The 26,443-nt window shown below is 45.5% G+C and overlaps 2 protein-coding genes across 13 annotated transcripts in view; both read right to left on the bottom strand.

The window, feature by feature from the left end:
• The window catches only part of LOC145504954 (olfactory receptor 4A47-like), a 132,348-nt gene that overhangs the window by 45,646 nt on the left and 60,259 nt on the right, over nucleotides 1–26,443 (bottom strand). Inside the window, exons 5-12 of the mRNA XM_081486460.1 lie at nucleotides 26,216–26,341; nucleotides 15,766–15,939; nucleotides 15,385–15,528; nucleotides 12,592–13,736; nucleotides 7,858–7,970; nucleotides 6,885–7,056; nucleotides 5,539–5,681; nucleotides 5,331–5,440 (exon numbers count right to left, since the gene is read on the bottom strand). The gene's annotated coding sequence lies outside the window, so the exon portion shown is untranslated. The remainder of the gene's footprint in view (nucleotides 1–5,330; nucleotides 5,441–5,538; nucleotides 5,682–6,884; nucleotides 7,057–7,857; nucleotides 7,971–12,591; nucleotides 13,737–15,384; nucleotides 15,529–15,765; nucleotides 15,940–26,215; nucleotides 26,342–26,443) is intronic.
• LOC145504955 (olfactory receptor 4A47-like) overlaps nucleotides 1–26,443 on the bottom strand; it is a 98,203-nt gene that overhangs the window by 11,501 nt on the left and 60,259 nt on the right. For 4 of the 12 annotated variants that reach the window (XM_081486552.1, XM_081486533.1, XM_081486520.1 and 1 more), the window contains 6 exons: nucleotides 26,216–26,341; nucleotides 15,766–15,939; nucleotides 7,858–7,970; nucleotides 6,885–7,056; nucleotides 5,539–5,681; nucleotides 5,331–5,440 (listed from right to left, as the gene is read on the bottom strand). The gene's annotated coding sequence lies outside the window, so the exon portion shown is untranslated. Of the gene's footprint in view, nucleotides 1–5,330; nucleotides 5,441–5,538; nucleotides 5,682–6,884; nucleotides 7,057–7,857; nucleotides 7,971–15,384; nucleotides 15,529–15,765; nucleotides 15,940–26,215; nucleotides 26,342–26,443 lie in introns of all 12 variants that reach the window. The other 8 variants (XM_081486516.1, XM_081486498.1, XM_081486512.1 and 5 more) reach the window with 7 other exon arrangements.

Below are 26,443 nucleotides of genomic sequence, written 5' to 3'. Positions count from 1 at the left end.
TGGCAGAAAGTGAAGAAGAACTAAAGAGCCTCTTGATGAAAGTGAAAGAGGAGAGTGAAAAAGTTGTCTTAAAGCTCAACATTCAGAAAGCTAAGATCATGGCATCTGGTCCTATCACTTCATGGCGGATAGATGGGGAAACAGTGGGTGACTTTATTTTTTGGGGCTCCAAAATCACTGCTGATGGTGATTGCAGCCATGAAATTAAAAGACGCTTACTCCTTGGAAGGAAAGTTATGACCAACCCAGATAGCATATTTAAAAGCAGAGACATTATTTTGCCAACAAAGGTCTGTCTAGTCAAAGCTATGGTTTTTCCAGTAGTCATGTATGGATGTGAGAGTTGGACGATGAAGAAAGCTGAGTGCTGAAGAATTGATGCTTTTGAACTGTGGTGTTGGAGAAGACTCTTGAGAGTCCCTTGGACTGCAAGAAGATCCAACCAGTTCATCCTAGGGGAGATCAGTCCTGGGTGTTCATTGGAAGGACTGATGTTGAAGCTGAAACTCCAATACTTTGGCCACCTCATGCGAAGAATTAACTCATTGGAAAAGAGCCTAATGCTGGAAGTACTGGGGGCAGTAGGAGAAGGGGATGACAGAGGATGAAATGGCTCGATGCCATCTCTGACTCGATGGACATGGGTTTGGGTAGACTCCTGGAGTTGGTGATGGACAGGGAGGCCTGGCGTGCTGCAATTCATGGGGTCACAAAGAGTCGGACACAACTGAGCGACTGAAATGAACAGAACTGAAGTCAGAAAGATAAAAAAACAAATATAAAATTTATCGTATCTGTATGGAATCTAGAGAAATGGTTTTGATGAACTTATTTGCAGGAAAGAAATGAAGACGCAGATATAAAGATGGAACTCGTGGATGCAGTAGGGGAAGGAAAGAGTGGGACAAACAGAAAAAGTAGCATTGACATATACACACTACCTTGTATAAAACAGATAATGGTGAGAAGTTGTTATATAACACAGGGAGCCCAGGTTGGCGCTCTGTGGTGACCTACAGGGGTGGAGTCCGGGGAGAAGAGGGAGGTTCACGATGGAGATGGTGCTGGTTTAGTCACTAAGTCGTGTCCGACTCTTGCGACCCCATGGTCTGGAGCCTGTCAGGCTCCTCTATTCATGAGACTCTCCAGGCAAGAATCCTGGAGTGGGTTGCCATTTCCTTTTCCAGGGGATCTTCTCGACCCAGGAGTCTCCTGCATTGCAGGCAGATTCTTTATCAACTGAGGTATGAGGCAAGGTGACATTATGTATGATTATGACTGATTTGGGCTGTCGTATGGCGGAAACCAACACAATATTGCAAAGCAATTTTCCTTCAATTAAAAAAATAGATTTTAAAAAAAGGGAATGATATTTTGGCAATAAATAACAGTATCAACATTTTAAATGTATATACTACCTGAACATTGAATCAAATGTAATATCAACAATTCTACATCTAGGAACTCATATATACACATAATAATAAAAACAACAAAACATACATTTATTGGAAATATAACTGTCGCAGAAAAGCTTGGGAATCTCATGAAAGGAATGGACATAATTAATTTTGATATAAATTTATAAAGAGTGTTTTGAGAAAATTTAAGAAATATATATGGACTGGTATGGAAATGTCTTTAAGATATTGCATAGCAAAAGCAAGTGATAGATATATAGAAATAAACAAATACATATACATATAGAGAATACCCTTGCATCTACAGAGATTATTACTAGATGAAAATTAAGAAACAAATTTAGGGTCAACCTCTGAGAATGAGGACTGGAAGAAACTGATAGAAAAATAGAAAATTCCTTTCATATTTCATCTTGTATTGTTTGGATTTCCTTGTGGCTCAGATGGTAAAGACAATGCCGGCAATGCGGGAGACCCAGGTTCCATCCCTGGGTTGGAAAGATCCCCTGAAAAAGGGAATGGCAATCCACTCCAGTATTCTTGCCTAGAGAATTCCATGGAGAGAGGAGTTTGGTGGACTACAGTCCATGGGGTCGCAAACAGTCAGACTCCACTGAGCGACTACAGTTTCCTAGCATTCAGGTTTCACTTATGCTATTTATTACTATCTATTTCACTTCAGTTTCATGGTAAACACTAAAAGTATAAAAGTAACAATGCTGTGCATAATGCGAATGAAATACAGTATAGGTAAGCCATACAAAATTATGTATTTTAAGCTATATAAGTAAAAATGCTAACTTAAATGACAAGATGCTAAATAAAAATTACACTGTCTTTGAAAAAGAATAAAAAATATAAATGTGTAAGTTGGTGAAAAATCAGTATAACTATGTAACAATTTACTCGCTAATTCATTGCATATTAATTCCTTGCTATATAGGCATTACACCATTCTGCTGCTGCTAAGTCGCTTTAGTCGTGCCCGACTCTGTGCGACCCCATAGACGGCAGCCCACCAGGCTCCTCTGTCCCCAGGATTCTCCAGGCAAGAACACTGGAGTGGGTTGCCATTTCCTTCTCCAGTGCATGAAAGGGAAAAGTGAAAGTCAAGTCGCTCAGTCGTGTCTGACTCTTAGCGACCCCATGGACTGCAGCCTACCAGGCTCCTCCGTCACTGGAGTGGGGTGCCATTGCCTTCTCCGGACCAACTTACAGGTCTTCATTTTTTAATCAATTTAACAATCTCCGTGGCCAAAAGCTGGGCCACACCATTCCATTCCGCTGGTGTTCACTGTATGACAACTAATGAGCCAGCCCAGGGAGACAAGGAAGAGAGATAAAAGGTCACAGGCTCACACCCTCCTTCATTTATGAACATGCAGCATCACACCATGATGGTGTTTTGGCAAATCGCACTGTCCGCAACCCCACAGGTGACGGGAAGCACAGTTCCACAGGCAGCAGAAAGATGCGCAGCCCCTCCCACATTTGCTGGGGCTGACACCCCCGTCCCGACAGCTGTCCCTGAGTGGCCAGATAGCTGGTGACCAAGTTGGACTCCACCCCGTGCCAGAAATGAACCTCACATGGAGGCAGGCCCTAAACCTACTCAGCCCCTCCTTCTGGAGCCCCCGTGTGACAGCAGAGCCACAGCGCAGACACCTATGGGGACAGCTCTTCTGTTCATGTTGCCTCACCACCCAACCTCCTCACGTCCACCTGAGGTCTACTACACAAGATCAGGGATCACCTCCTTGCTCAGGGAGGCTGCCATGCCTTGTGCCACTGATGCTTTAGGAAACACTCCATATGAACACACGCTACACACACAACTGTCAACATACACATTTAATGCCGTCCAAGCTGGGTTCCTATTGCAAAAGGAGACTCATGCAGCAGCATGACCTTTGCAGGAGTCACATGGGGTTAGAGTAGCTGGAGCCGCTTCCCAGCCATCCATTAATAGCCACTGAGATAGCAGACAGGCACTTGGAGCAAGATGCCAACCTCACCAAGTTCTCCCAACCCCTGTGCTCACTGCCACCTAAAGACAGCCTGCCCTGAACCATCTACACAGAACAGAGGACTGTGTAAATGCTGCACTGAAATGCCTAGTGACAAGGTGGAAAGAGAAGAGAAGAGGAGATGGACACAGAGAAAGGAGGCTTGTTATCTATGTGTGGGTTATCATCACTACTCCAGTTTGGGGGTACGAGTTAGGTCACAGGAATTTCACCCACATTTCAGTTTTCTTTAGATGTAGATAGAGCTATTGCCACACAAAAAAGAAAGTCCTGTAATAAAATCCTATTGGAAAATTACTGCACTGAACTCATTCCATTGCTTTTAGAAGCTACTGCGTCACAGCCCAAAGGCCATAACGTGATTCTCACTCAGTCCCTCACTCACGCATCTGTCCACCAGTCTGTTCAGAACACAGAGATGAAACTGCAGGCTCTGGAGTCATCTATGTGAGACGGCACCCCAGCCCCACCCCTTCCTCAGCAGTACAGGTTCTCTCTGCCCTACCTCCCTCGCTTGTGAAACGGGAGTATCAGTAAGGCGTCCATCCTATTGTTGCAAAGGTTAAAGGAGACAAGATACATAAAATCCTTAGAACCCAAAGTATGTGCTCCCTCTGGGTGTCTATATTCATGTAACAAACATTTCAATCCAGCTAGCTACAAACCACAAGGGCAGAAAATCTGTCTTCAAGGAATTATTCCAGTAAGAAGACAAGCTGTTAAGGAACTTCAGCAGCAAGACAACCACGACTGTTGTCAGACAGGAAATACAGACCAGGTGCGTGGAGAGAAGACTCCCTCCAGCTAAGCAGGTCACAGAGGATTCTGAAGAGATTTCCCATGAGAAGGGCCATCAAAGATGAACAGGGTCTGGACAACTGGTACTGCGCATCTGTGGTGAAACACTCCAGTTTACAGATAAACCATGAGGGCGTCCAGTAAAATCCATCAAGCAGATGAGCAGAAGCACTTGGGGCTGGGTTCTGGAAGACCTCGGGAGCCTGACCAAGGAGCTGTGCCTTTGGCTGTTTGCAAAAGAAAGCCATCAGAGGCTCAGCAGGATCAGAATTATCCTCTTTATTTACCTAAGTTATGTTTCTGATAGATACGTCATTCAGGCAGAACTTGGAACTACTCCCTAGGACATCAACTATTGTAACTAAAGAAAACTGCATGTGACTTAAAAACTGTCAGACCAGAAGGCTTCATCTGACAACAGAGTTTAGAGTATATTTAACTTGTTCAGTCTTGGAAGCAAAACTGTTGCCTAATTATCACTTTGAGAGGCAACCAAAGCTTTAATGGGCCATCCTGAGAATAGAATGGAAAAGGAAAACAAATGCGAAGAAAATTAAGAAATCTTCCCCCACTCAAACCCCAGAGCCCCAAATGAGGTCTCCTTAAGACTTCCACCTTATTGATTTACTACCAAAACATCACAGTGTGATTGCTATGTCAGTGAAAAGCATCTTTTCCTCGTCTAACCTAATTCACAGCGATCAAATTCTCACGTGTATGAGACACTGTCCACACAAAGTTGTAGCTGCACTAAGAGAAGAGACAGTGTCCAAAAAGGTGGATGGATGGACATGGGTGCTGAGAAGAAGGAAAATGGGCAAAGATAACATCCAAGAATAAAGAAAAATCAACCCAAAAAAACTTCAGGTTAAAGTGTTCAGTCATTTTTAAGCTTTGCAGAGGCATACACCATTAAGGAATAGATAAAAACTAGGAAGTTATTCTTGTTGCTTTTAAAACTCAGATTAAATATCTGTTAAAAGTACTGATTCTGTAATTCTGATGAGTACCACCCAGGCAGCTCTGCATTATGACATAAATAATAGCCTTTGCTCAGAACAAACATGGCAGAAGTATCACTCACATGGTCTGTTGTCAACGCAGCACACAGGTGAAAATGGTCACAGGAAATGTCATGATTGCTCACTGAACATATGTACTTCTCTAAGTCATCGTATCTCTCTTCATACAGCGCTGGAAGTGAAGAGCAAGAATTTCCCAATGAATGGACACACAAGGATGGGATAACTTGAAAGGAAGACACAAAATTCCTATGAATGTGTCAAACCTACCAAGTCTCACTTTATATGACTGCTTCATCAGCAAGTAGTTCTTGTGGGAACTGGCACGGGAGTTGGCATTTCTTTTAGAAGCAATACTTCATTCAATCATACTGTCTGCTTGTTTCCAGTACCGTTTTACAGATTGTAGCCACCTTAAAAATTTTAATTATGTATTACTTATGCAGAACATGGAACCACTTCCTGAAATGTCAAGTACTTCAAAATACAGAAAATGTTATGTGCCTTAAAACTTGTACATAAATGAATAGGCCCTGGAGCCAGATGACCTAAGGTTGAATTCCAGCCTCCTTAACCTGGGCTGAGACTCTTGGTTGAATCACAAAATCTCTCTGTGCCTCGTTTTTCATATTTAAAAGGAAATAATAATAGCAGTCAGAAAATCTACCTAACAGCAGCAATTAAAATAATAAATCATAAGCGTTGTTGGCCATCTAAGACACATCAACATATGCAAAGTACTTAGAAAGGCACTTGGCAAATCAGAGTCTTTGCTATAATTGTTGTTAGTGGGCAAAGATCTAGCACAATGGAAAAATGATACGGGGCTTTCAACTAATAAGGCTCCCCTATCTTTCCAAACATCTGTAAACTGGGACAACATAAGAAGTCTCAAGGTCCATGGCAGACTGTGTCATTATGTGTGTGTGTTAGTTGCTCAATCAAAGTGTCTGACTCTTTGCGACCCCACAGACTGTAGTGCCGGAAGCCAGCTCACGAGATCCCACCCATGACAGAGTCATGAGGAGAAGACCTGATGAGCAGAGTAACTCAGGCCTCAGGGATTCTCGCAAGGAAGGCTGTCTCAGCGCTCACCTTAAAGATGATATCTCTCTTTCTGATGCTTGCTATAATAAACCTCTTCTTATTTTCTGTGACTTAGGGAAAAGGCCTTTCCTGATCTCTTCCTAAATAGATCAATCTGGAACCCTGATCGATACGGCCCCCGAACGGTGGCGCCCTGTTAGATTATCTAGGATATAGAGTATTTTAATCTAAACTTCCCTTGCTAGCATTTTAGTCTGTTTAACAAGAGTGCCTGTGCCTTTGGAACTAATGTGCATGACTGCTCCTTAACAATAAAACAGCATTGAGAGCCTCTGCACAGAAAGCCCCAATGGGCACAGAACCCTTCGTAGGAAAGAAGGCTTATTAGGAAATATAAGAAATATTGCTTTATGAAACTGTTACTTAATCTATATTTACTCACTATGTTTTTGCTCTTAACATATTTAGCCTATATAATGAAAGCATAATAGTTAGAGATAAAAGTTTAGCTTTAATACAAATAATAAGACAATTGTTAATTTAGCTGGTGATTTTTGCTAAGAGCTGACCTTTGCGCTACATTGTTTCAACTTGCTGTACCATGACCTTATGGGACCACATTCTTTTCCCTCGGGCTCGGGCGTGGGATGGATTACCGAAGAGAGGTTTTGCCTTGAGGCTTTCTGTTGATGAATTCTTTCCTGCTGTGCCGGATGCAGGAGTGTTCTGGCTGGTCGACCCCTGTCAATGGAGAGTCACAGGGTGTTGGCAGGCACCCGGGCCAGAAGATGATGTAAACATAATGAAACTTTTTGTAACTAAGAGATGCAAACGGTTTCAATAATGGTCAAAACTGCCGACCCATTAAGCTGATTTGGTATGACTCTATACTTTACATTTGTTTCTATGTATCACTAAAAATATAAAAGCTGTCTTGAAAACAATAAAGTCGGGAGACACTTGGAGACGCTAAGATTCGCTGTGTCTTCTCATTTCGCATCACCGACGCCATCCTTCCTGAAGGAACCCCTGGACCCACTGGAGCTGGACTCCGGCACTCTAGCCCACCAGGTTCCTCTCCATGGGATTCTCCAGGCAAGAATACTGGAGTGGGTAGCCTATCCTTTCTCCAGGGAATCTTCCTGACCCAGGGATGGAAACTGGGTCTCCTGCATTGCAGACAGATTCTTTACTGTCTGAGCCACCAGGGAGCCATGATACTATTTTAATTCTATTTCTTTGCAGAAGGACAAAGAAAAAGAAAAATAAATCAATCACTTCTGGTGAGCCTTTCTTGAGATACGGGGGAAATTTCCTACTCAACTGCAGATCCAGCTGGGGGAACCCTTGGTTTTTTTCCTTTACAGAGTGTGGCCTTGCTCAGCACCTGCCAGGAGGAGTGAGTGTATTCCCTGAATATTCAGAGATAAGGTAAGAGATTCATCAGGTGGTTATGGAACTTTCCAGAACACATATAGAAAAGATGACATTCAAACATTCAAAACAGATAAGTATTCTATCTAGACTGAAGCTCAGGCCTACTCAGTCAGATGCTCCGGGTTGCTGATGGTAGCGGAAAGAGCCAGGAAGGGGCAGTGGATAATGATGAGATGCTCCCAGATTTCTGCTCCAGTTTCCCCACCAAGACAGTGGACCTATTAAAGACAAAAATGCTCCATTAAAACTGAGCAGGAGGTCTGAAAGATGTCTTTCCAAAGCAAACAAACAGATGGCCAATAGTTACTTGAAAAGATGCTCAACTTTACCCATCATTGAGAAATGAAAATCAAAACCACATGAGGTATCACTCACACCTGTCAGAACAGCCACCACCAAAAAGAACACACATAAAATGTGTTGGCTGGAGGCTTCCCTGATGGCTCAGTGGTAAAGATTCTACCTGCCAATCCAGAAGACACAGGTTCAATCCCTGATCCAGGAAGATCCCACAAGCCAAGGTACAACTAAGCCTGCACACCGCAACAATTAAGCCTGTGCTCTAGAGACCAGGAGCTGCAACTACTGAGCCCATGTGCCACAAATGAAGCCCTCATGCCCCAGAGCCCATGCTCCACATCAAGAGAAGCCACTGCATTGAGAAGCCAGTGCACCACAACTAGAGAGAAACCTCCACTCGCCTCAGCTAGAGACGAGCCCATGCAGCAGTGAAGACCCAGCACAGCCAAAAAATAAAAATATAAAATAAACAAAAATATTTTAAAAAGCAATCTGAATGTCCATTGCTCAGAGACTAAGTAAACACATTTAAAAAAATATTGTTGGCGAGGGTATGGAGAAACAGGAACTCTTGTACACTTTTAGAGGGAATGTGAGATGGTTACAGCCATTCAGAATAGTACCAGAGGCTCCTCAATAAACTAAAAATAGAACTGCCATATTCTGCAATTATATTCAGCAATTCCACTTCTGGGTGTCTATCCAAAGAAAACAAAAGGATATATGCATCCCCCATGTTTATTGCAGCACTATGTATAACAGCCAAGATAGGAAGCCACCTAAGTGTTCACTGAAGGATGGATGTATGGATAAAGAAACTGTAGTATGTATACATAGAATGGAATATTATTTAACTACAAAAAAGAATGACATCTTCCCATCTGTGATCATGGAAGGACGTCAAGGGCATTATGCTAAGTGAAATAAATCAATAAGTCAGACATAAAAATGATTTCACATGTGAAATCTTAAAACACACACACACAAACAAGCTCAAATATATAGAGAACACGCATGTAGTTACAAGAAGTGGGTGTGGGAGAAATTGGTGAATGGCTTTTATTTGTTGTTTTAGTTTAGTTTAAACAAATTAAATAGCTTTCCAGTTGATTTAAAAATAGCAGATGCAAATAAGACCTGGAAGCTTGACTCATCATCATACATCGTTTCATATTGGCCAACCATGCCAAGTTTACATAAACACTGACAAATTCAGCCAACACAAAATCCTGACACACACTTTCTTTTAATTCCCATAACCAATCCATCAATAATTCCTCTGTATCTTACTTTCCAAAATATCTTTCAAATCTAAGCATTTTCTCCACGTTCATGGCCCCCAGGTCATCTACAATATCCTCCTGGCTGACCTCCCAGCTCCCCTGGGCCCACCCCTGCACTCTTCACATCATAGCCAATAGACATGTCTCGAGGATGAACTCAATCAGGCCACGTCCCCAATTACATTTTCTCAATATCTTCCCACTACATGTGGAACAAAATACAGACTCCCGAACAGGGCGAACATTGTGTTGGGGGTTCCCACCCTCACCAGCCACTCTCCAGCCGCATTCCAGCCTCTCTCCCTTCGTGCACTCACTTCTCTCCAGACACACCGGACTTCGCTTTGTCACCTGAACACAAATTTCCTACCCCAGAGCTTCCACATACACTGTTCCCTCTGCTTAGAATGCTCTTACCCCCTTTTGGACTTGTAGAGTTCGGTTTAGTGTCACCCACTGGAAGACTCTTCCCACCAGCACTGCAGAGCTGTCCTCAGGCTGCACCTATCCCCCAGCTGGCCATCATCACAGTCAGACAGGCTGCCCCTTCTCATCACCATATGCAGGGAAGTGGGCTGCCACAGTCACACGTATGCTCAGCTGTCTGATCCCTTTTGCCCAGTGATTCTGTGGCTCACACCTGGGCATTCCCACACCCACAGTGCCTGGCATTCTGGAGACACTGCTTCTATGCCGAATGCATGAACGTCCTTTGACCCGATAAAGCAAATGGAACTAGATTTAGGGAAGATTCTCAAAAGTGGTGTCAACTTATAAAATATAAGTTTTCCTCTAATTTTGCCCTCCAAATGTGAATTTCTGATCCCCGAGAGTGCCCAGGAACAGCAATACCTGCTATCTGGCAGCCATGGAGCTGCCACCACTCCCTATGGTGAGCAAGGAAATAAGGATGTGAATAATCACATCACAGGACACGGTTTTAGTTAAAAACTAAACATGGTGAGAGTTATGTTTCATTTGGTGGGAATTTTTAGGGCATCAAGCCCGGGAGACAGCCTCTCAAGTGACCCTGAGAGAACTGCTCTGAGGAGACAGGGAGAGGAGGGGAGGGTGGGAAGTCAGGTAATGTAGAAGCTTGCAACAAGGGGCAGGTAATCTGAAAATCAAAAGATTATTGCTAATCAGGGAACACGTGCTGTAGTCCATGCGGTTGCAAAGAGTCAGACATGACTGAATGACTGAACCGAACTGAACTGAGGGAAGACGAGATATCTCATTAAGGAATTGCACTTTTCTGTGTATGGGAAGATGCAAGAGTCTGGGCTCACTGAAATCATCCCTTTCATATGCATCTCAGCTATCTGGGGCCACTGCCCTGTGATGTGATTATTCACATCCTTAGTTCCTTGTTCACCATAGGGAGTGGTGGCAGCTCCATGGCTGCCAGATAGCACGCATTGTTCTTCCTGGCCACCCTCGGGGCTCAGAAATTCACATTTGGAGGGCCAAAACAGCTGAAGGCTGTGACATCCTTGTCTATGATATGGCAGGAAATACTTCATCTCACACTGGTTTCCTTTAAACAGATTACACTGACACTTGGCAATCAACTGGAAATGACTCACTATCACAGTTATTAGATAATTTTTTACAATTCCCTTGCCCATTTGGTTTGGTGGCTCAGATGGTAAAGAACCTGCCTACAGTGTAGGAGGCACAAGAGACCTGAGTTCGATCCCAGAGTCAGGAAGATCCCCTGGAAAAGGGAATGGCTACTGACTCCAGTTTTCTTGCCTAGAGAATTCTATTTATTATTGATTTCCCAGGTGGCGCAGTGGTGAAGAATCCACCTGCCAATACAGGAGGCACAAGAGACAGGGGTTTGATCCCTGGACTGGGAAGATCCCCTGGAGGAGGGCGTGGCAACCCACTCCAGTATTCTTGCCTGGGAAATCACATGGGCAGAGGAACCTGGTGGGCTACAGTCTATGGAGTTGCAAACAGTCGGACATGACTGAGGGACTGACCACACACAGTCAGATAACACAGCTGAATGGTGGCCTTACAGTCTGTGCACATGGCACTCTTCCCTGACTCTGCCAGAAGAACCATCAGTCTCCAAAGACCTCCAGCTTTACCCTTACAGAAGCTGGGGAAGCTGAGGTCCCCCATGTCACTCCATTTCAGAGCTTGGAGACAAGAGTACAGTTCAAGGCCCTGGAGTGCAAAGACAAAGCTGTTGGATGTTTTCCAAATGTGAATATTCAAGGCCTTCAAGATGCAGTGTATACAGATTGAGCAGAAATAAACACAAGAAGTCAGCTTCAAACAAATCAAAAATACAGCCTGCTTGGTGGCTCCTAGTTCACACAGGAAAAGTTAAGTGAAACACAGGCTTATCATCATTTCCCCTTCAAGCTGAAAGCCCCTTAGAGCGGAAGAATTCTTCTATAATGCTGTAAGCCTCTCTGAATAAATACTCTCACTCTGCTGTAAAAACGTTCTCAGTACCCTTCATTTGCCCTATAAATGTCTATTTTCCAACCTGCTCTCTCTGCCCTGGGAAACTGAGCCACAGAGGCTACTTCAAAAGGGTTCCGGGGTTCTCTGGGTCCATCGGATTTGGCTGAATGAGAGCCTGGGCAAGAGACCTGAGGGGAATGAGGATGAGGTCTTAGTGCCACCAGCTCCCTTCCTGGAGGGTTGCCCTGAGCCAACTGTGCCCCCCTGCCTGCCTCCCCCCGCCCCCGCCACCCTCACTAAGGCAGCTGCCCTCCCCAAGCGGCCAGCACGCATAGAACCTCCCTGTGGGCCTCAAGGACGAGCTCCAGGATCAGGCCTACAGGTCTGCCCACAGTTTTCTCTGTGACCTGATCCACCCTTCAAGCTCCACAACTGAGAGCCTTTCACTGATGGACAACTGATTTCATTCTGGTTTCTCCTTCGGTTCACTTGTTGAGATGGGAAGTGTTTGGGTATGTGTGGTATTTTGTGGCTGTTCAGGGTTTTTAATGAGTTGAGGATGTGAAACCTCAGCAACCCCTGACCCAGTCCTCCCCCTCTTCCACCCAGCATATTTCAACAGCACCGGAAGCTCTAGTCTCGCTCTCCACTTCAACAACCTACTCCCGTGACCACACCTGGACCCTGTCCAGCATGTCAACAATCACAAACCCCTCTCTGTGTGTCAGCCCCTCCCTCCAGCTGCCTCCCCTGGGGACCTCCCAGAAGTGTGTCCTGTTGGGTGAGCTCCGAGGCAGCACCTCTCCAGTCCGCTGCTGGCTCCCCTCCATACCTTGCCTGCAGCTGACGATCTGGATCCACTTTCCCCAGTGTTCTGTCTGGACACAGGGCAAGTTTACCCTGCTCGTGTCCCATCAAACTGTGACATAGCTGATGCCTTTCCCACAAGACTTCTGCATGTTCTACAATGATGGTAGAACTGATGGTACAACTCCACAGCCCTTGACATTCTTCTGCAGTCCTTTCTGATGAGAGGACATCTCTGTTTTCAGTTCTCTCTCAACTTTGTGATGAACGCTCACCCTCTCGGTCTTAGAGTCTGAGAAGACACCAGGCACCACCAGACCCAACACTAGCCCCCTACGATGGGACCAGGTACCACCTCAAACTTCCCAGTTCCTTCTTCCTCAGCCAGTTGTACTCCCCCTTGACCCTGTCAACTGGAAGGCGCTGCTGTTCATTCCACTAGCAGACTCAGGTCACTTCCATTGAAAACACCACCAAGGTTCATCTCCTGCGGCACTCTCTCCCTCCTCTTTTTGGCACGGCTCCCCCTTGTGGTCTACACACACTGTCTGCACCTCCTCCCCTTCCTCTGAGTCCTTGGGACCAACCCTTTAGTCCTTGGCACTGCTCTTCAAACACCAGTGATGCTTCAGTGATAGAGAAATCCAGACGATGCTCCCCTGGCCCACAGTGCGCTGGCTTCTCTCTGAAACACGTGAAAGATTTCTGCCAGGGTCTCCTTTCCTAAGAGCTTCTGCTCCCTGGGTTTCAGTTACAGTATTCTTCCTTAGATCTATTTCTCTTCCTCTCTTCTCTCGGGATTAGTGTAATCACTGCTCAAATTAGAAGTGTGAAGATCGTTGAGCATCTTCACTCAAATCCCAGTGAACCTGAGCTCCTAGCACCAAGAGAATCTGGTACCTCTTGCTCCCGTTTTCCACAGACTGGCGCGAGCATCACCACGCTCACCTGGATGGCTGAAACAAGTGCTTCCCTGCCAGACTGCTGGCGGCCTCTCCACCCCATTGCCTCCTGCTACCTGGGCCACCAATGAGTGTGTAAGGTGGAGGCTGACTGACCCTGCTGAACACACTCCAATGCTTTCTCTTGCTTCTGAGTTAAATCAACCTCATTAGTGCTTCCTTTCTGGGACCTGCCAACCATTTGATAAGCCTCCTTCCACTGATGAATCTAAAAAAGAGTGAATATATGTGTATGTAAAACACACACTGATTCACTTTGCTGTACATCTGAAACACACAACCACACAACATTGTAAATCAACTCTATTCCAATAAAAAATTTTTTTTTAATTTTCTGCTCAGTTCTTTGGGACTTCATTCTATTTTGAAAGGTCCCAAGTATGTGTCAAATATCAGTAAGATGTGTATGCTTTCCTCCTGCTCACCCATCTTATGTCAGTTTAATGCTTAGACTCAGCCACACACCCTAAGAGACCAGAGGACGTCTGTCCTCCTCTATAGCTTCCCAGGTGGCTCAGTGGTAAAGAACCTGCCTGCCAATGCAGGAGACACAAGAGATGCAGGTTCAGTCTCTGGGTTGGGAAGATCCTCTGGAGGAGGGCATGATAACCCACTTCAATATTCTTGTCTGGAGAATTCCATGGACAGAGGAGCCTGGCAGGCTACAGTCCACGGGATCGCAAAGAGTCAGACACGACTGAGCACACACAGGGTACACATGGGATTTTAGGTCTTACAATACTTTGACATCCTTTTAAACCTTGGTGATGACTCATATCTTTAGGGAGGAGGACAAATGCTCCTCAGGAAGCAAAGTAGGCCCCTGACCAGGCGGGACAGGGTCAGGTGGGGAGGTGGCCACTGCAAACGAGAACCTCAGAGGTTCCCATCCTCATGGCCACTATAAGTGGTTGGGGTGTCTGAGTGGTGGGGGTGGGAATGTTGGGGGAAGTGAAGTCCCCAGGGACAGAAAGTTCGCTTGATTGGTGTCTGTAGTAATGGTGACACTCACAGGAGGTGGAAAGGTGGCATGTGGTACTGTTTAACTTCTATCAGAGCTCTGGAAGAGTCCCTTGGCTTCCAAACTGAACCAATTAGATCGGCTGCCGGGGGTGTATGTGGAAGGCGGGTGCGCCGAGCACTCCCTTCATGCCTAGCAATGTCTTCTGAGATGGGACAGGAGTCCTTGCTGTGGGTGACATCTGGATGACATCTAGGACTCCCAGGGGGATGAGGCATGTCCCAGGAGGGCTGTCTGGGGGTTAGCAGATGTAGACAAGTCTGCTACTGGCTCTCTGTTTGGGTACCTGTAAAGCAAAGATCTCTGGAGTCCTTCAACCCAAAGGGAGAGGCTTCCAGGCCAGGGGCAGGCACACGTGGAGATTCCCAGACAGGGCCCCTGGTCGGCCAGCCTTGGGGCTGAGACCGCTGCCTGAAGGGCAGCCAGCTGTTCAGCCTTGGCCCCCTTCCTCTGCCAGGACACTTGGTTTGAGAGATGGGAGAGTAGCCCCAAATCCCTGAGTTCCTGCACACACACTGGTGGTAACTCCATCTATAGAATCTGCCAACTCCCGTTTCTGTTCACTCAGGTGATCTCTGGGTGTCCCCAGGCAGCTGAATGGTCTGGGATCGGGGTACCTCCTCCAACTCCCCAGCATCTGGCCTGGACTGAGGGCAGGGGGCAGAGAGGACAAGTCCTGCTCGAGGGTGGGACCTGCCAGGGCCCCAGGTTCAGCCCCACACCCCTGCCCTCCACAAGAGGCCTGGTCCCAGTTCCACACTGTGGGGTGCTGCTATCACCAACCGAATCGGGGAGGGCAGAGTCCAGAGGGTCACAGGCTCAGGGTCATGGGCACCTGTTTTCCGGGATCCTGAGTGCAGGGCTGAGGAAGGCAGCACTTGAGGTCACAAGCCCCGGGGTGCCCGTGGCCACCGCAGGTAGTCAGGTACTGAGGAGTCACAAAAGGAGGCCTCTTCAGCGGAGGAGTGGGGGAGGGCACCTATGGAATGCGCACAGAGCTCAGTGGGGGCAAGTTTTACAGCGTGTGGTGCAGGGGCCCCCATGAGACAGTGACTTGCAAGTCCCACCATCAGTCAGGTGAAATGAGTGGATGCAGATCGTGTTGTCCCCAGAACCCAAACAGGACTAAAAGCTGTCAGCGTTGTGTCCACACGTTGGATGGGGCCCGGTCACCAGGTCTCTGCACTCCTAGTCGGCAGTGGGGCCCTCAGCTTACCAATCAGATCCTGAGCCCCACTCTAGGGTGGCGGGCCGGCACCGTCTGTCTGTGCGGCATCCAACCCCAACACGCATTGGGCTCTTTGTCAACATCCGTGGGTCCAAGATGAGCACTTCAGTGAAAGAAGGGGTCTCCTCAGATGATACCATCAGTGCTGTCACACCTGTGCCCCTGGAGAAAGGTGACACGGCTAAGACGTCACCTACAAAGCATGTGCACATCCCAGGCGGCTGCCCCCCTCCCCAGGGAGCCAGGCAGACACACGTCCTGGCCCTTCAGAGATGGGACACTGCAGACTTCAGAGGGGCCATGGAAACAGGCACAGAACAGAACAGCTGTGCATTTCTGTGACAGTCATGCACCAGCTGCCGTTGGATGGAGTGACGGGGGGTGGGGGCTTCCTGGAGCCATGAAGGGAGTGGATCCACTGTGGGGGCAGGGGGCACTCTCAGGCTGAGAACACACCAAGGTGGGCTGGTGCCTGGAGAGCCAGTGAGGGCTACCACCCCTTCATTCATTAGGTCAATGATGGTGCAGCGGTAAAGAATGCACCTGCCAAGCAGGAGATGTAGGTTCGATCCCTGGATCGGGAAGATCCCCTGGAGAAGGAAATGCCAACCCACTCCAGTATTCTTCCCTGGAGAATCCCATGGACAGAGGAGCCTGGCGGGCTACAGTCCGTGGGGTCGCAAAGAGTCCGACACAACTGAGCACACACACACACACGGACGTGACTCAGTTCATGAAAATTATTTGTCAAGAGTGCAGCAGTTGAATATATGCTGTTTCACTTTTTACTTTTTTTTCTGATTATGCTGTGATTATTATTTTAGGAGTTTACCTAACATGTGGCTTTCTAAGGAATCCAAGACTTACTTTTTCAGATGTAATTGAATTTTTTTGATCTTGCCAGGAAGCATGTGGCATTTTAGTTTCCTGAATAGGGACTGAACCTGTACCTGTTGCAGCAGAAGCTCAGAGTCTTAACCACTGGACTCACAGGGAGTCCCACGATGAATTTTTTTTTTTAACACCAAGATAGTCTCATGCTTTCTTAAGATCATAAAGTCAACACTTTTTATTACCAACAGAGTTCTTCTCTACTGAATCTGTTTTGGTTTGAATTGTGTAATAATAACCTCAGTATTAAATATACAAATCATAAATAAACGATGGGCTTAATCAATTTTTCTGTATCCCTATGGAAAAGTGTCAGCAATAATATACTGACCTCTTCATCATGAAGAAACACATAAAACATTTACACACAATCACAGGCTCTAGTAGAAAGTGAAGATGAGCCCCTGGGTGTGTGACATTTCTGATACAGGCATCTCCAACACCTGCTTGTCGGTCCATCAGAGGAAACCTTGGGGCTAGAGACCTGCCAGCTCCCTGCAGATTCCTTCCCAGAATAGCAGGCGCTGAGCAAAGAGTGTGTCCAGCCGCAGCAAGCCAGGGCAGACCCGGGGTTTCTGTGGCACAGCAACTGGCCTCCACGCTGGCCTTTTTTCAGCGTCTAAATCGTTCTCTGCTCCGACAGCCGCTTTCCCCCTTTGACACATTCTTCCTTCCTGTTTGCTTTCCCAGGGGAGTCCCGGCCGCATGGTCCAGGGCAGGCTCCGTGGGGAGCTGCCCCTGAAGCTGTGGGCAGCTGTCCCCATATCCCCGCTTGTTGCAGCAAATGCTCCCCAGGCAAGTCTGATGCTCCCCACCCTATGTCTCCACCCCATATCTCTCCAAGGCAGAGAAAACAAGAACTCTAGGAGAAGCAGAGGCTGTCAGCTGGGATGAGGTTGTGAAGTCTCAAAGCCACTATTAGACATCAAATTATCCTGGCAGATCTGCCTTCCCCTCTAATGGAGAAAAAAGCGAAATTATCTCTTCCCATCAAGGCTTTACTTCCTTTTATATCAACTCAACTTAAAACAGTGCAGTCTGCCACCATAAAAAAAAAAAAAAAAAAAAAAAGATGCTGTGGGCCTCCCTGTTGATGCAGTGGATAAGAATCTGCCTGCCAATGCAGGGGACACAGGTTCCACCCTTGATCCAGGAAGATTCCACATACCGCGGAACAACTAAGCCTGTGCTGCACAACTCTTGAGCCTGTGCTCGAGAGCCCGGGAGCCGCAGCAACTGAAGCCCCAGTGCGCTGGAGCCTGTGCTCACAGCGAGGGAACCACCATACTGAGAAGCCGCGCACAGCTAGAGAGGAGCCCCGGCTCACTACCAACTGAAGAAAAGCCTGCACAGCAATGAAGATCTGGCATGGTAAAAAATAAATAGATAAATTTTAAAAGATGCTGCATTTTAAATAATGCATTCATAGTGTAAACACAGATGATTATTATTTCTTTTCATTATCATTCTACAGAGAGTTTTTCCTATGCAATTAGAAACATTTCATTCACATCACTTTCTATGACCACTTTAAATTCCATGAATTAACTTGGCCAGTCCATACCCTGGAGATCTAGGCTGTTACTGACTGTTTGCTACTATAAATACTGTTGTACAGACCATGACATCACACATGTCCTCAAAGAAGAGCAGGAGAGAATGAGTGGGTCAAAGTATGCTGTCAAGTGTGAGCATTTAAAGTGTGCAGATGCTAATCCACTTACAAATGGACTAAAGATCTGCCAGTTCACAGATGAGAGCTGGCCCTGAGTAGAGGACACTTCAACTTCCCTGGTGGCTCAGATGATAAAGCGTCTGTTTACAATGCGGGAGACCCAGGTTCGATCACTGGGTCGGGAAGATCCCACGGAGAAGGAAATGGCAATCCATTCCAGTACGATTGCCTAGAAAATCCCATGGATGGAGGAGCCTGGTAGGCTACAGTCCATGGGGTCACAAAGAGTTGGACACAACTGAGCGACTTCACTTTCTTTTATTTAAAGTCAGTGAGGGTCATTTAATGTTCTGGATAAAAACACATGAGGTTTGAGGCTGTTGCTCTAAGCCTCTAAATTTGAGAGTAGTTTCTTATACAGCAATACATACTGATACATATTTTGATCTGGGATTTTGGAAGTGGAGGACATAAGTGTTGCTGGACAAGCAAGGGGTAGACAATGAACAGAGGTGAAAAGCAACAGGTGTAAGAAGATAAAATCACAGATAGGAAGCAAGACTCCAGGGTGTGGAATTGACAGACAAGTGGGTGCTGGTGTCATCCAGGATTATGGCAGGACTTGGGGTGAAGAAGAAAGCCAAGAGCCCAGATAGTTCAAGGTCTTGATTCAACAAGGTGGGTGGAGGACAGTCAACTCCAATGACCAGCGCATGAAAGAGCAGGGCTTTTTATGAAGAAGCAATTGCATCGAGGCTGAACTGGGGACCCAGGACAGGCCACTGACTCCTTCCTCATCTCCCAGCCTCAGATGCACGTAGAATGGGCTGCGGTGGTAAATGGGAAGTGCGTGGGACTCCCTTTCACAACGTCCGCTCAGTTAGGCACGGCAAGGCCAGAAGCAGACTGAGAGGAGAGACCAGAAAGAGTCCAGCAGCTCTGTCACTTGAGTTCCAGGGGGAGAGCAGACCATGCAGGGCCACTCAGAAGAAGCACTGGGGTCAGGCAGGGGGCAGAGGAGAGGGGAACAGCGGGTGGTGCCTGGTCTGTGGTTTCCATGCAAAGGAGCTGGTGAGGCAGGGTGAGCAACCTAGTACAGGCTCCAAATAAATCCCACCAGGGGGGTGATAAGGGCAGGTGCATGGTGGCCTGGAGCTCTATATGGGAGGTGGTTGGGGTGTGGGCTTGAGGCACTGGACAAGAAAGGGAAACTAGCAGCTCCTAGTAAGGGCCTCAGAACTGGCCAAATTAATGTGTTACAAACTGTACTACACTCCCCATGGCCACGGCTGCTGTGGCGGGCCACGCAGTCACTCCGGGGCCAGCCCCCCCGCCTGCACAGCCTTGTCACAACAGGAGGACACGCAGCCCCTGGGCTCTCGTGGCCAGGCGGGGCTGTGCCTCTGAGCCCACAGGCAACCTATTATGCTGTCTACTTCTTCAAGACCGGAAGAGAGAGCTGATTCATCTAATACACAGAAACAGAGAACTAGGCAACATAAGGATATGTGTTCCAATCAAAAGAACAAGACAAAAAAACCTCAGAAAAATAATTAAATGAAACAAATACAAGCAATCTAACTGACAAAGAGTTCAAAGTCATAGTCCTGAAAGTGCTTGCTGAATTCAGGGCAAGGATGATGAACAAACACAGTGAGAACTTCAACAAAGAGATAGAAAAAACCAAACAGTCGTGTTTCTGAACTGAAAAACACACCAGAGAGACTCAACAGCGGGTAGGAGGGAATCAACAAACTGGAAGACAAACCAGAGGAACTCACCCAGACAGAGCAGCGAAGTGAAAAACAAAGTTTTAAGAAAAAAACAAAGCTACCTTAAGGGGACCTAGGGACAACATCAAGCAGAATAACGTTTGCATTATAGGGGTCCCAAAAGAATAAGAGAAAGAGCAAGAGAGGAAAATTATTAGAAGAAATAGTGCCTGAAAACATCTCTAATCTGAGGAAGGAAACACATCTAGGTCCAGGAAACCCAGAGAGTTCTGAATAAGATTAACCCTAAGAGACCACCCCAAGGCACATGAACACTAAAGTGGTAAAAATTGAGGATGCAATTGTTGTTATTGTTTAGTCTCTCACTCATGTCCAACTCTTTGTGACCCCATGGACTGTAGCCCACCAGGCTCCTCTGTCCATGGGTTTTCCTGGGCAAGAATACTGGAGCAGGTTGCCATTTCCTTCTCCAGGGGATCTTCCCAACCCAGGGATCGAACCCTCGCCTCCTGCATTGGCAGGTGGATTCTTTACCACTGAGCCACGTGCGAAGCCCTTAAGGATAAAGAAAGCATCCTAAATGCAGCAAGAATAAAATGACTTGTTACATACAAGAGAACCCCCATGAGGCTACCAGCAGATTTTTCAGCAGAAAACTTACACAAAACTTTTTTAAAATGGAAAAAATAAACACAAAAAATCAAACAACACTGCTGAATAATCAACTGGTCATCAAGTAAACCAAAGGAGAAATTTAAAAATATATAGAAACAAATGCGAACAGAAATACAACTTATGGAAATCTATTGGGAGAAGTCTGTGACAGAAAGAACCAAAGGCCTGGGCTTCGTTTGGGGGAGGAAGCAGCTGCTTTGGGCTTCAGGGGACAGGTTGGGGAGATAGGACTAGGGGTGGGGGCAAAAGGAGAAGAAAGCCTACAGAGGAGACCAGATTTTGGGAGACCACCCTGGGGAGCAGCGAAGGGACAGTGCCTGTGGTTCCCAGGGGTGGACAGCACTCCAAGCCAGGCTGCCCACTGGAGAAGGGGAGCCTGACCTCTGGGAGGGCCCCACTTTCCTGTGGGCTGAGTGGCCCCTAGAGCTCCAGTTTGTGTGGAAGGAGGAAGGCAGAGAGAGCAGCAGGAGCAGGAAGCCAAGGGTCTCACCACCCCGCCCGCGGGTGGGGAAGGGAGGGAAATTGGCCGATGCCCGGAAGGGGAGGAGGAGGAACAGCCAAGGGGCTAGGGCTCCAGGAGCACTGGCTCCCTCGTGTGCTGGCTGCCCACACATGAGTTACTAACTGCCTTCCATGAGAATTTAACAAGAGGCACCAAGATCCTCACATTTTCAGCAGCTTTTTGGCCAATAATCCCACTTTCCATTTCAGAAAATCTAAGAATTTCATTCCAAACTGGAAGGAAATCTTTAAACACATAACTCTTGAGACCAACAGCATTTATGATATAAAACCTGAAAATTATCCTAATGCTCTGTAATAATGGAGCAATTATATAAACTATAGTAGGTCACTCGAACACTATTTAACAGTCATAAAAATTATTTTTTCACAGTGCTGTGAAAAAAATGGAAATACCTTTAAGGTAAAATAATGCACAGTATATATAGTATGACTGCAACCATATAAGAAACAACCACATGGACTTCCCTGGTGGTCCAGTGGATAAGACTCCATGCTCCCAACACAGGGGACCCAGGTTTGATCCCTAGGTCAGGGAACTGGACCCTACATGTTGCAATGACAACCCGGCTCAGTAAAATATTTTAAAAAGTGAAAAACAAAGAGAGAGAAAAACAGCCACAACAAAATCTATGCCCTAAAATAAAACAGTAGTAGAAATTAAGTCAAAATACTAATAGTTATCAGCATCAATTTGAGAGGTAGGCTAGGAGTACATATTATCTATTTTTCTTCAGTTTTCCAATTTTTCTCATAATTTTATAATAAACAGAAAAAATAAATGCATAAATGGGTTTTCTAATTCTAAGAACAGAACACAGTGTTAACCAAGTTTCGTGGTTGGTGACACAGAAACATGCTCTCATCAGAGGGAGGAAGGAAAGAGAGGAATGCTCTCACGCTTCAAACAAACAGATATATTGTGGAAATAAAGCAATGTGTTGAAAATGGGACCTGATTGATTCATCAACTAATTAGATCTGGCATTATTCCAAGATGAATCTATATATTTTTTTCATTTGGGATGTAATTGCTTTACAATGTTGTGTTAGTTTCTGCTGTACAGCATAGATCAGCTGTTGCTGTTGTTCAGTCTCCAAGTTGTGTCTGACTCTTGGTGACCCCATGGACTGCATATACCAAGTATACCAGGCCTCTCTGTCCCTCATAATTCCCCAGAGTTTGCCCAAACTCATATCCATTGAATCCATGATGCCATCCAACCATCTCAACCTCTGTCTCCTCCTTCTCTTCCTGCCCTCAATCTTCCCCAGCATCAGCGTCTTTTCCGATAGTCAGCTCTTCATATCTGATGCTTTAGCATCAGTCCGTCCAATGAGTATTCAGGGTTGATTTCCTTTAGGGTTGACTGGTTTGATCTCCTTGCTGTCCAAGGAACTCTCAGGAGTCTTCTCTAACACCACAGTTTGAAAGCATCAGTTCTTCAGCACTCTGACTTCTTTATGGTCCAACTCTCACATCTGTACATGACTACCGGAAAGACCATAGCTTTGACTATATGAACCTTTGTCAGCAAAGTGATGTCTCTGCTTTTTAATACACTGTCGAGGTTTGTCATAGCTTTCCTTCCAAGAAGCAAACATTTTCTAATTTCATGGCTTCAGTCACCATTCACAGTGATTTTAGAGCCCAAGAAGAGGAAATCTGTCACTGCTTCCACCTTTTCCCCTTCTATTTGCCATGAAGTGATGGGACCGGATGCCATGATCTTAGTTTTCTTGAACATTGAATTTTAAGCTGTCTTTTTCACTCTCCTCTTTCACCTTCATCAATAGGTTCTTTAGTTCCTCTTTGCTTTCTGCCATAAGGGTGGTGGCATCTGCATATCTGAGGTTACTGATATTTCTCCCAGCAATCTTGATTCCAGCTTGTGCTTCATCCAGCCTGGCATTCCATATGATGTGCTCTGCATATAAGTTAAATAAGCAGGATGACAATATACAGCGTTGATGTACTCCTTTCTGAATTTTGAACCAGTCAGTTGTTCCATATAAGGTTCTAACTGTTGCTTCTTGATCTGCATACAGGTTTTTCAGGAGACAGGCAAATTCGTCTGGTATTCCCATCACTTTAAGAGTTTCCCACAGTTGGTTATGACCCACACAGTCAAAGGCTTTAGTGTAGTCAATGAAACAGAAGTGTATGTTTTCCTGGAATTCCCTTGCATTCTCTATGATCCAGCAAATGTTGGCAATTTGATCTCTGGTTCCTCTGTCTTTTCTAAACCCAGTTTGTAAATCTGGAAGTTCTCAATTCAAGTACTCCTGAAGCCTAGCTTGAAGGATTTGGGGCATTACCTTGCTAGCATGTGAAATTAGTGCAATTGTGCAATAGTTTGAACATTCTTTAGTAACTGCCCTTCTTGGGAACTGGAATGAATATTGACCTTTTCCAGTCCTATGGCCACCGCTGACCTCTCCAAACTTGCTGACATATTGCATGCAACACTTTAATAGCATCATCTTTTAGGATTTTTAAACAGCTCAACTCAAATTCCATCACCTCCACTAGCTTTATTAGCAGCAGCACTTCCTTAAGCCCCTTAACGTCACACTCCAGAATGTCTGGCTCTGGGTGAGTGACCACACCTTCTTGGTTATCCGGGTCACTAAGATCTTTTTTGTACAGTTCTTTTGTATATTCTTGCCATCTCTTCTTGATCTCTTCTGCTTCTATTACATCTTTATCATTTCTGTCCTTTATTGTGTCTGTCTTTGTATGAAATGTTCCTTTGATATCTCCAATTTTTTTGAAGAGATCCCTAGTCTTTCCCCTTTTGTTGTTTTCCTCTATGTCTGTGCACTGTTCGTTGAAGAAGGCCTTCTTGTCTCTCCTTGCTATTCTCTGGAACTCTGCATTTAGTTTGGTGTACCTTTCCCTTTCTCCCTTGCTTTTGGCTTCTCTTCTTTTCTAAGCTATTTGTAAGGCCTCTTCAGACAACCACTTTGACTTCTTACATTTCTTTTTCTTTCAGATGCTTTTGGTCAGTACCTCCTGTACAATATTATGAACCTCTGTCCATAGTTCTTCAGGCACTGTTTACCAGATCTAATCCCTTGAATCTATTTGTCACCTCCATTTTATAATCATAAGGGATTTGATTTAGGTTGTACCTGAATGGCCTAATGGTTTTCTCCACTTGCTTTAGTTTAAGCTTGAATTTTGCTATGAGGAGGTGATGATCTGAAGCACAGTCAGCTCCAGGTCTTGTTTGTGCTAACTGTATAGAGTTTCTCCATCTTTGGCTGCGAAGAATATAACCAATCTGATTTTGCTATTGACCATCTGGTGATGTCCATGTGTACAGTCATCTCTGGTGTTGGTGTAAAAGGGTGTTTGCCATGACCAGTGCGTTCTCTTGGCAGAATTCTGTCAGCCTTTGCCCTGCTTCATTTTGGACTTTAAGGCCAAACTTGACTGTTACTCCAGGTATCTCTTGACTCCCTATTTTTGCATTCCAATCCCCTAAGATGAATAGGACATCTTTTTTTGGTGTTAGTTTTAGGAGGTCTTGTAGGTCTCCATAGAACTACTCAACTTCAGCTTCTTCAGCATCAGTGGTTAGGGCATAGGCTTAGATTACTGTTATGTTGAATGGTTTGCCTTGGAAACAAAGAGAGATCATTCTGTCATTTTTGAGGTTGCACCCAAGTACTGCATTTTGGACTCTTGTGTTGATTATGAGGGCTACTCCATTTCTTCTAAGGGATTCTTGTCCATAGTGGTAGGTATAATGGTCATCTGAATTAAATTCCCTCATTCATGTCCATTTTAGTTCACTGATTCCTAAGATGTCAATGTTCACTCTTGCCATCTCCTACTTGACCACATCCAATTTACCTTGATTCATGGACCTAACATTCCAGGTACCTATGTAATACTGTTCTTTACAGCATCAGATTTTACTTTCATCACCAGACACATTCACAACAGCTATATGCATATCCCCTCCCTCTTGAGTCTCCCTCCCACCCATGTAGCCTCCCTCCTACTATCTTACCTTTCTAGGTTATCACAGAGCACTGATCTGAGCTCCCTGCACTCTATAGCAGTTTCCCACAACATGAATCTATTTTAAAGGTGATCATGCTCTTTATCTCTCATCTTGAAACAAAAGATAAGCTAGTATGAACTACAGTTACCATTTTTAAGAACACACAGACACACCCAATCCTAGAAGAACAGGCTCTCCAAGCCAGGGCAGCAGAGCAGCGAAGCCGCACAGAGAGAACCACGGCCACACAAACCTCCCCCTGCGAGGCTAGGCCTTCCCCACTACCTGCTCGAAGCACAGAAGGTGCTCAAGAGCAGCAGGTGACCGTCTATAGGAAGGACAGATGGAGAAAGTGACGACCATGTTCACCTGGGGAGCAGTCATGATTTTTTATCTGGGACAGATGTATATTTCACTGAAGGTGTTGTATATGACTTTCTCTATTTTTTAGAGTAAGATGATGATTCAGATGGCATAGCAAAGCTTCATGCAACCCACAGGAGAAAGGAAGATGTTAGCATGAGCCCCTGACTTTGGATGTTTAACATGGAAAGAGACTATGGAAGAGGTACTGAAAGGCTCGGTTTTGAAATACAAGTTTGATGGACTTTGATCAATAAGAAACTGTTCTGAGGAGTTCAGTGCCTCAGACCAGACTAAAGGCTGCCTTCTGTGACCTTACCAACCAGAGACAAACTGCCCGCATCTCAGCATACCATGCTCTTAATGGGACCTGCATTGATCAGATGGCAGATGAGACTTAATGTTCATTCCTGGGAACCACATTAGCATAGACTCTGGCAGATTAGAAACTTGTAGCAGTTAATGCAAGAGCAATCTAGTTTTTAGTGCATGTTTTCCTAATTAAGGAGGTCAGTAAAATTATCATTCGTCACCTAAAAAGTCAAAATGAGAAATTAATTGTACCTTCAACCTGGTTTCCTCAAACCAAGCTTTACACCACTGTCGATTGTGATGAACTGCTAGGCAAGAGAACCCCTTTCTTCCTTTTTCTGATCGTCAAATGGAAAAAGGTGATTTGCTTGAGAAACTCTGGAAAATAAAGTAAAACATGAAGGGATAGTCATCATTCCGCTACTGGAGTTCTGTGTAGTCAGATGTAAACAATTTTTTCTATATGTTTTCTTTCAGTTA

Source organism: Giraffa tippelskirchi, chromosome 1 (assembly GCF_054371585.1).
Source record: "Giraffa tippelskirchi isolate mGirTip1 chromosome 1, T2T-mGirTip1v1.2.pri, whole genome shotgun sequence".
Taxonomy (NCBI): domain Eukaryota; kingdom Metazoa; phylum Chordata; class Mammalia; order Artiodactyla; family Giraffidae; genus Giraffa; species Giraffa tippelskirchi.
Note: the sequence above shows the minus strand (reverse complement) of the source record. Positions and strands in the feature narration are given on the sequence as shown.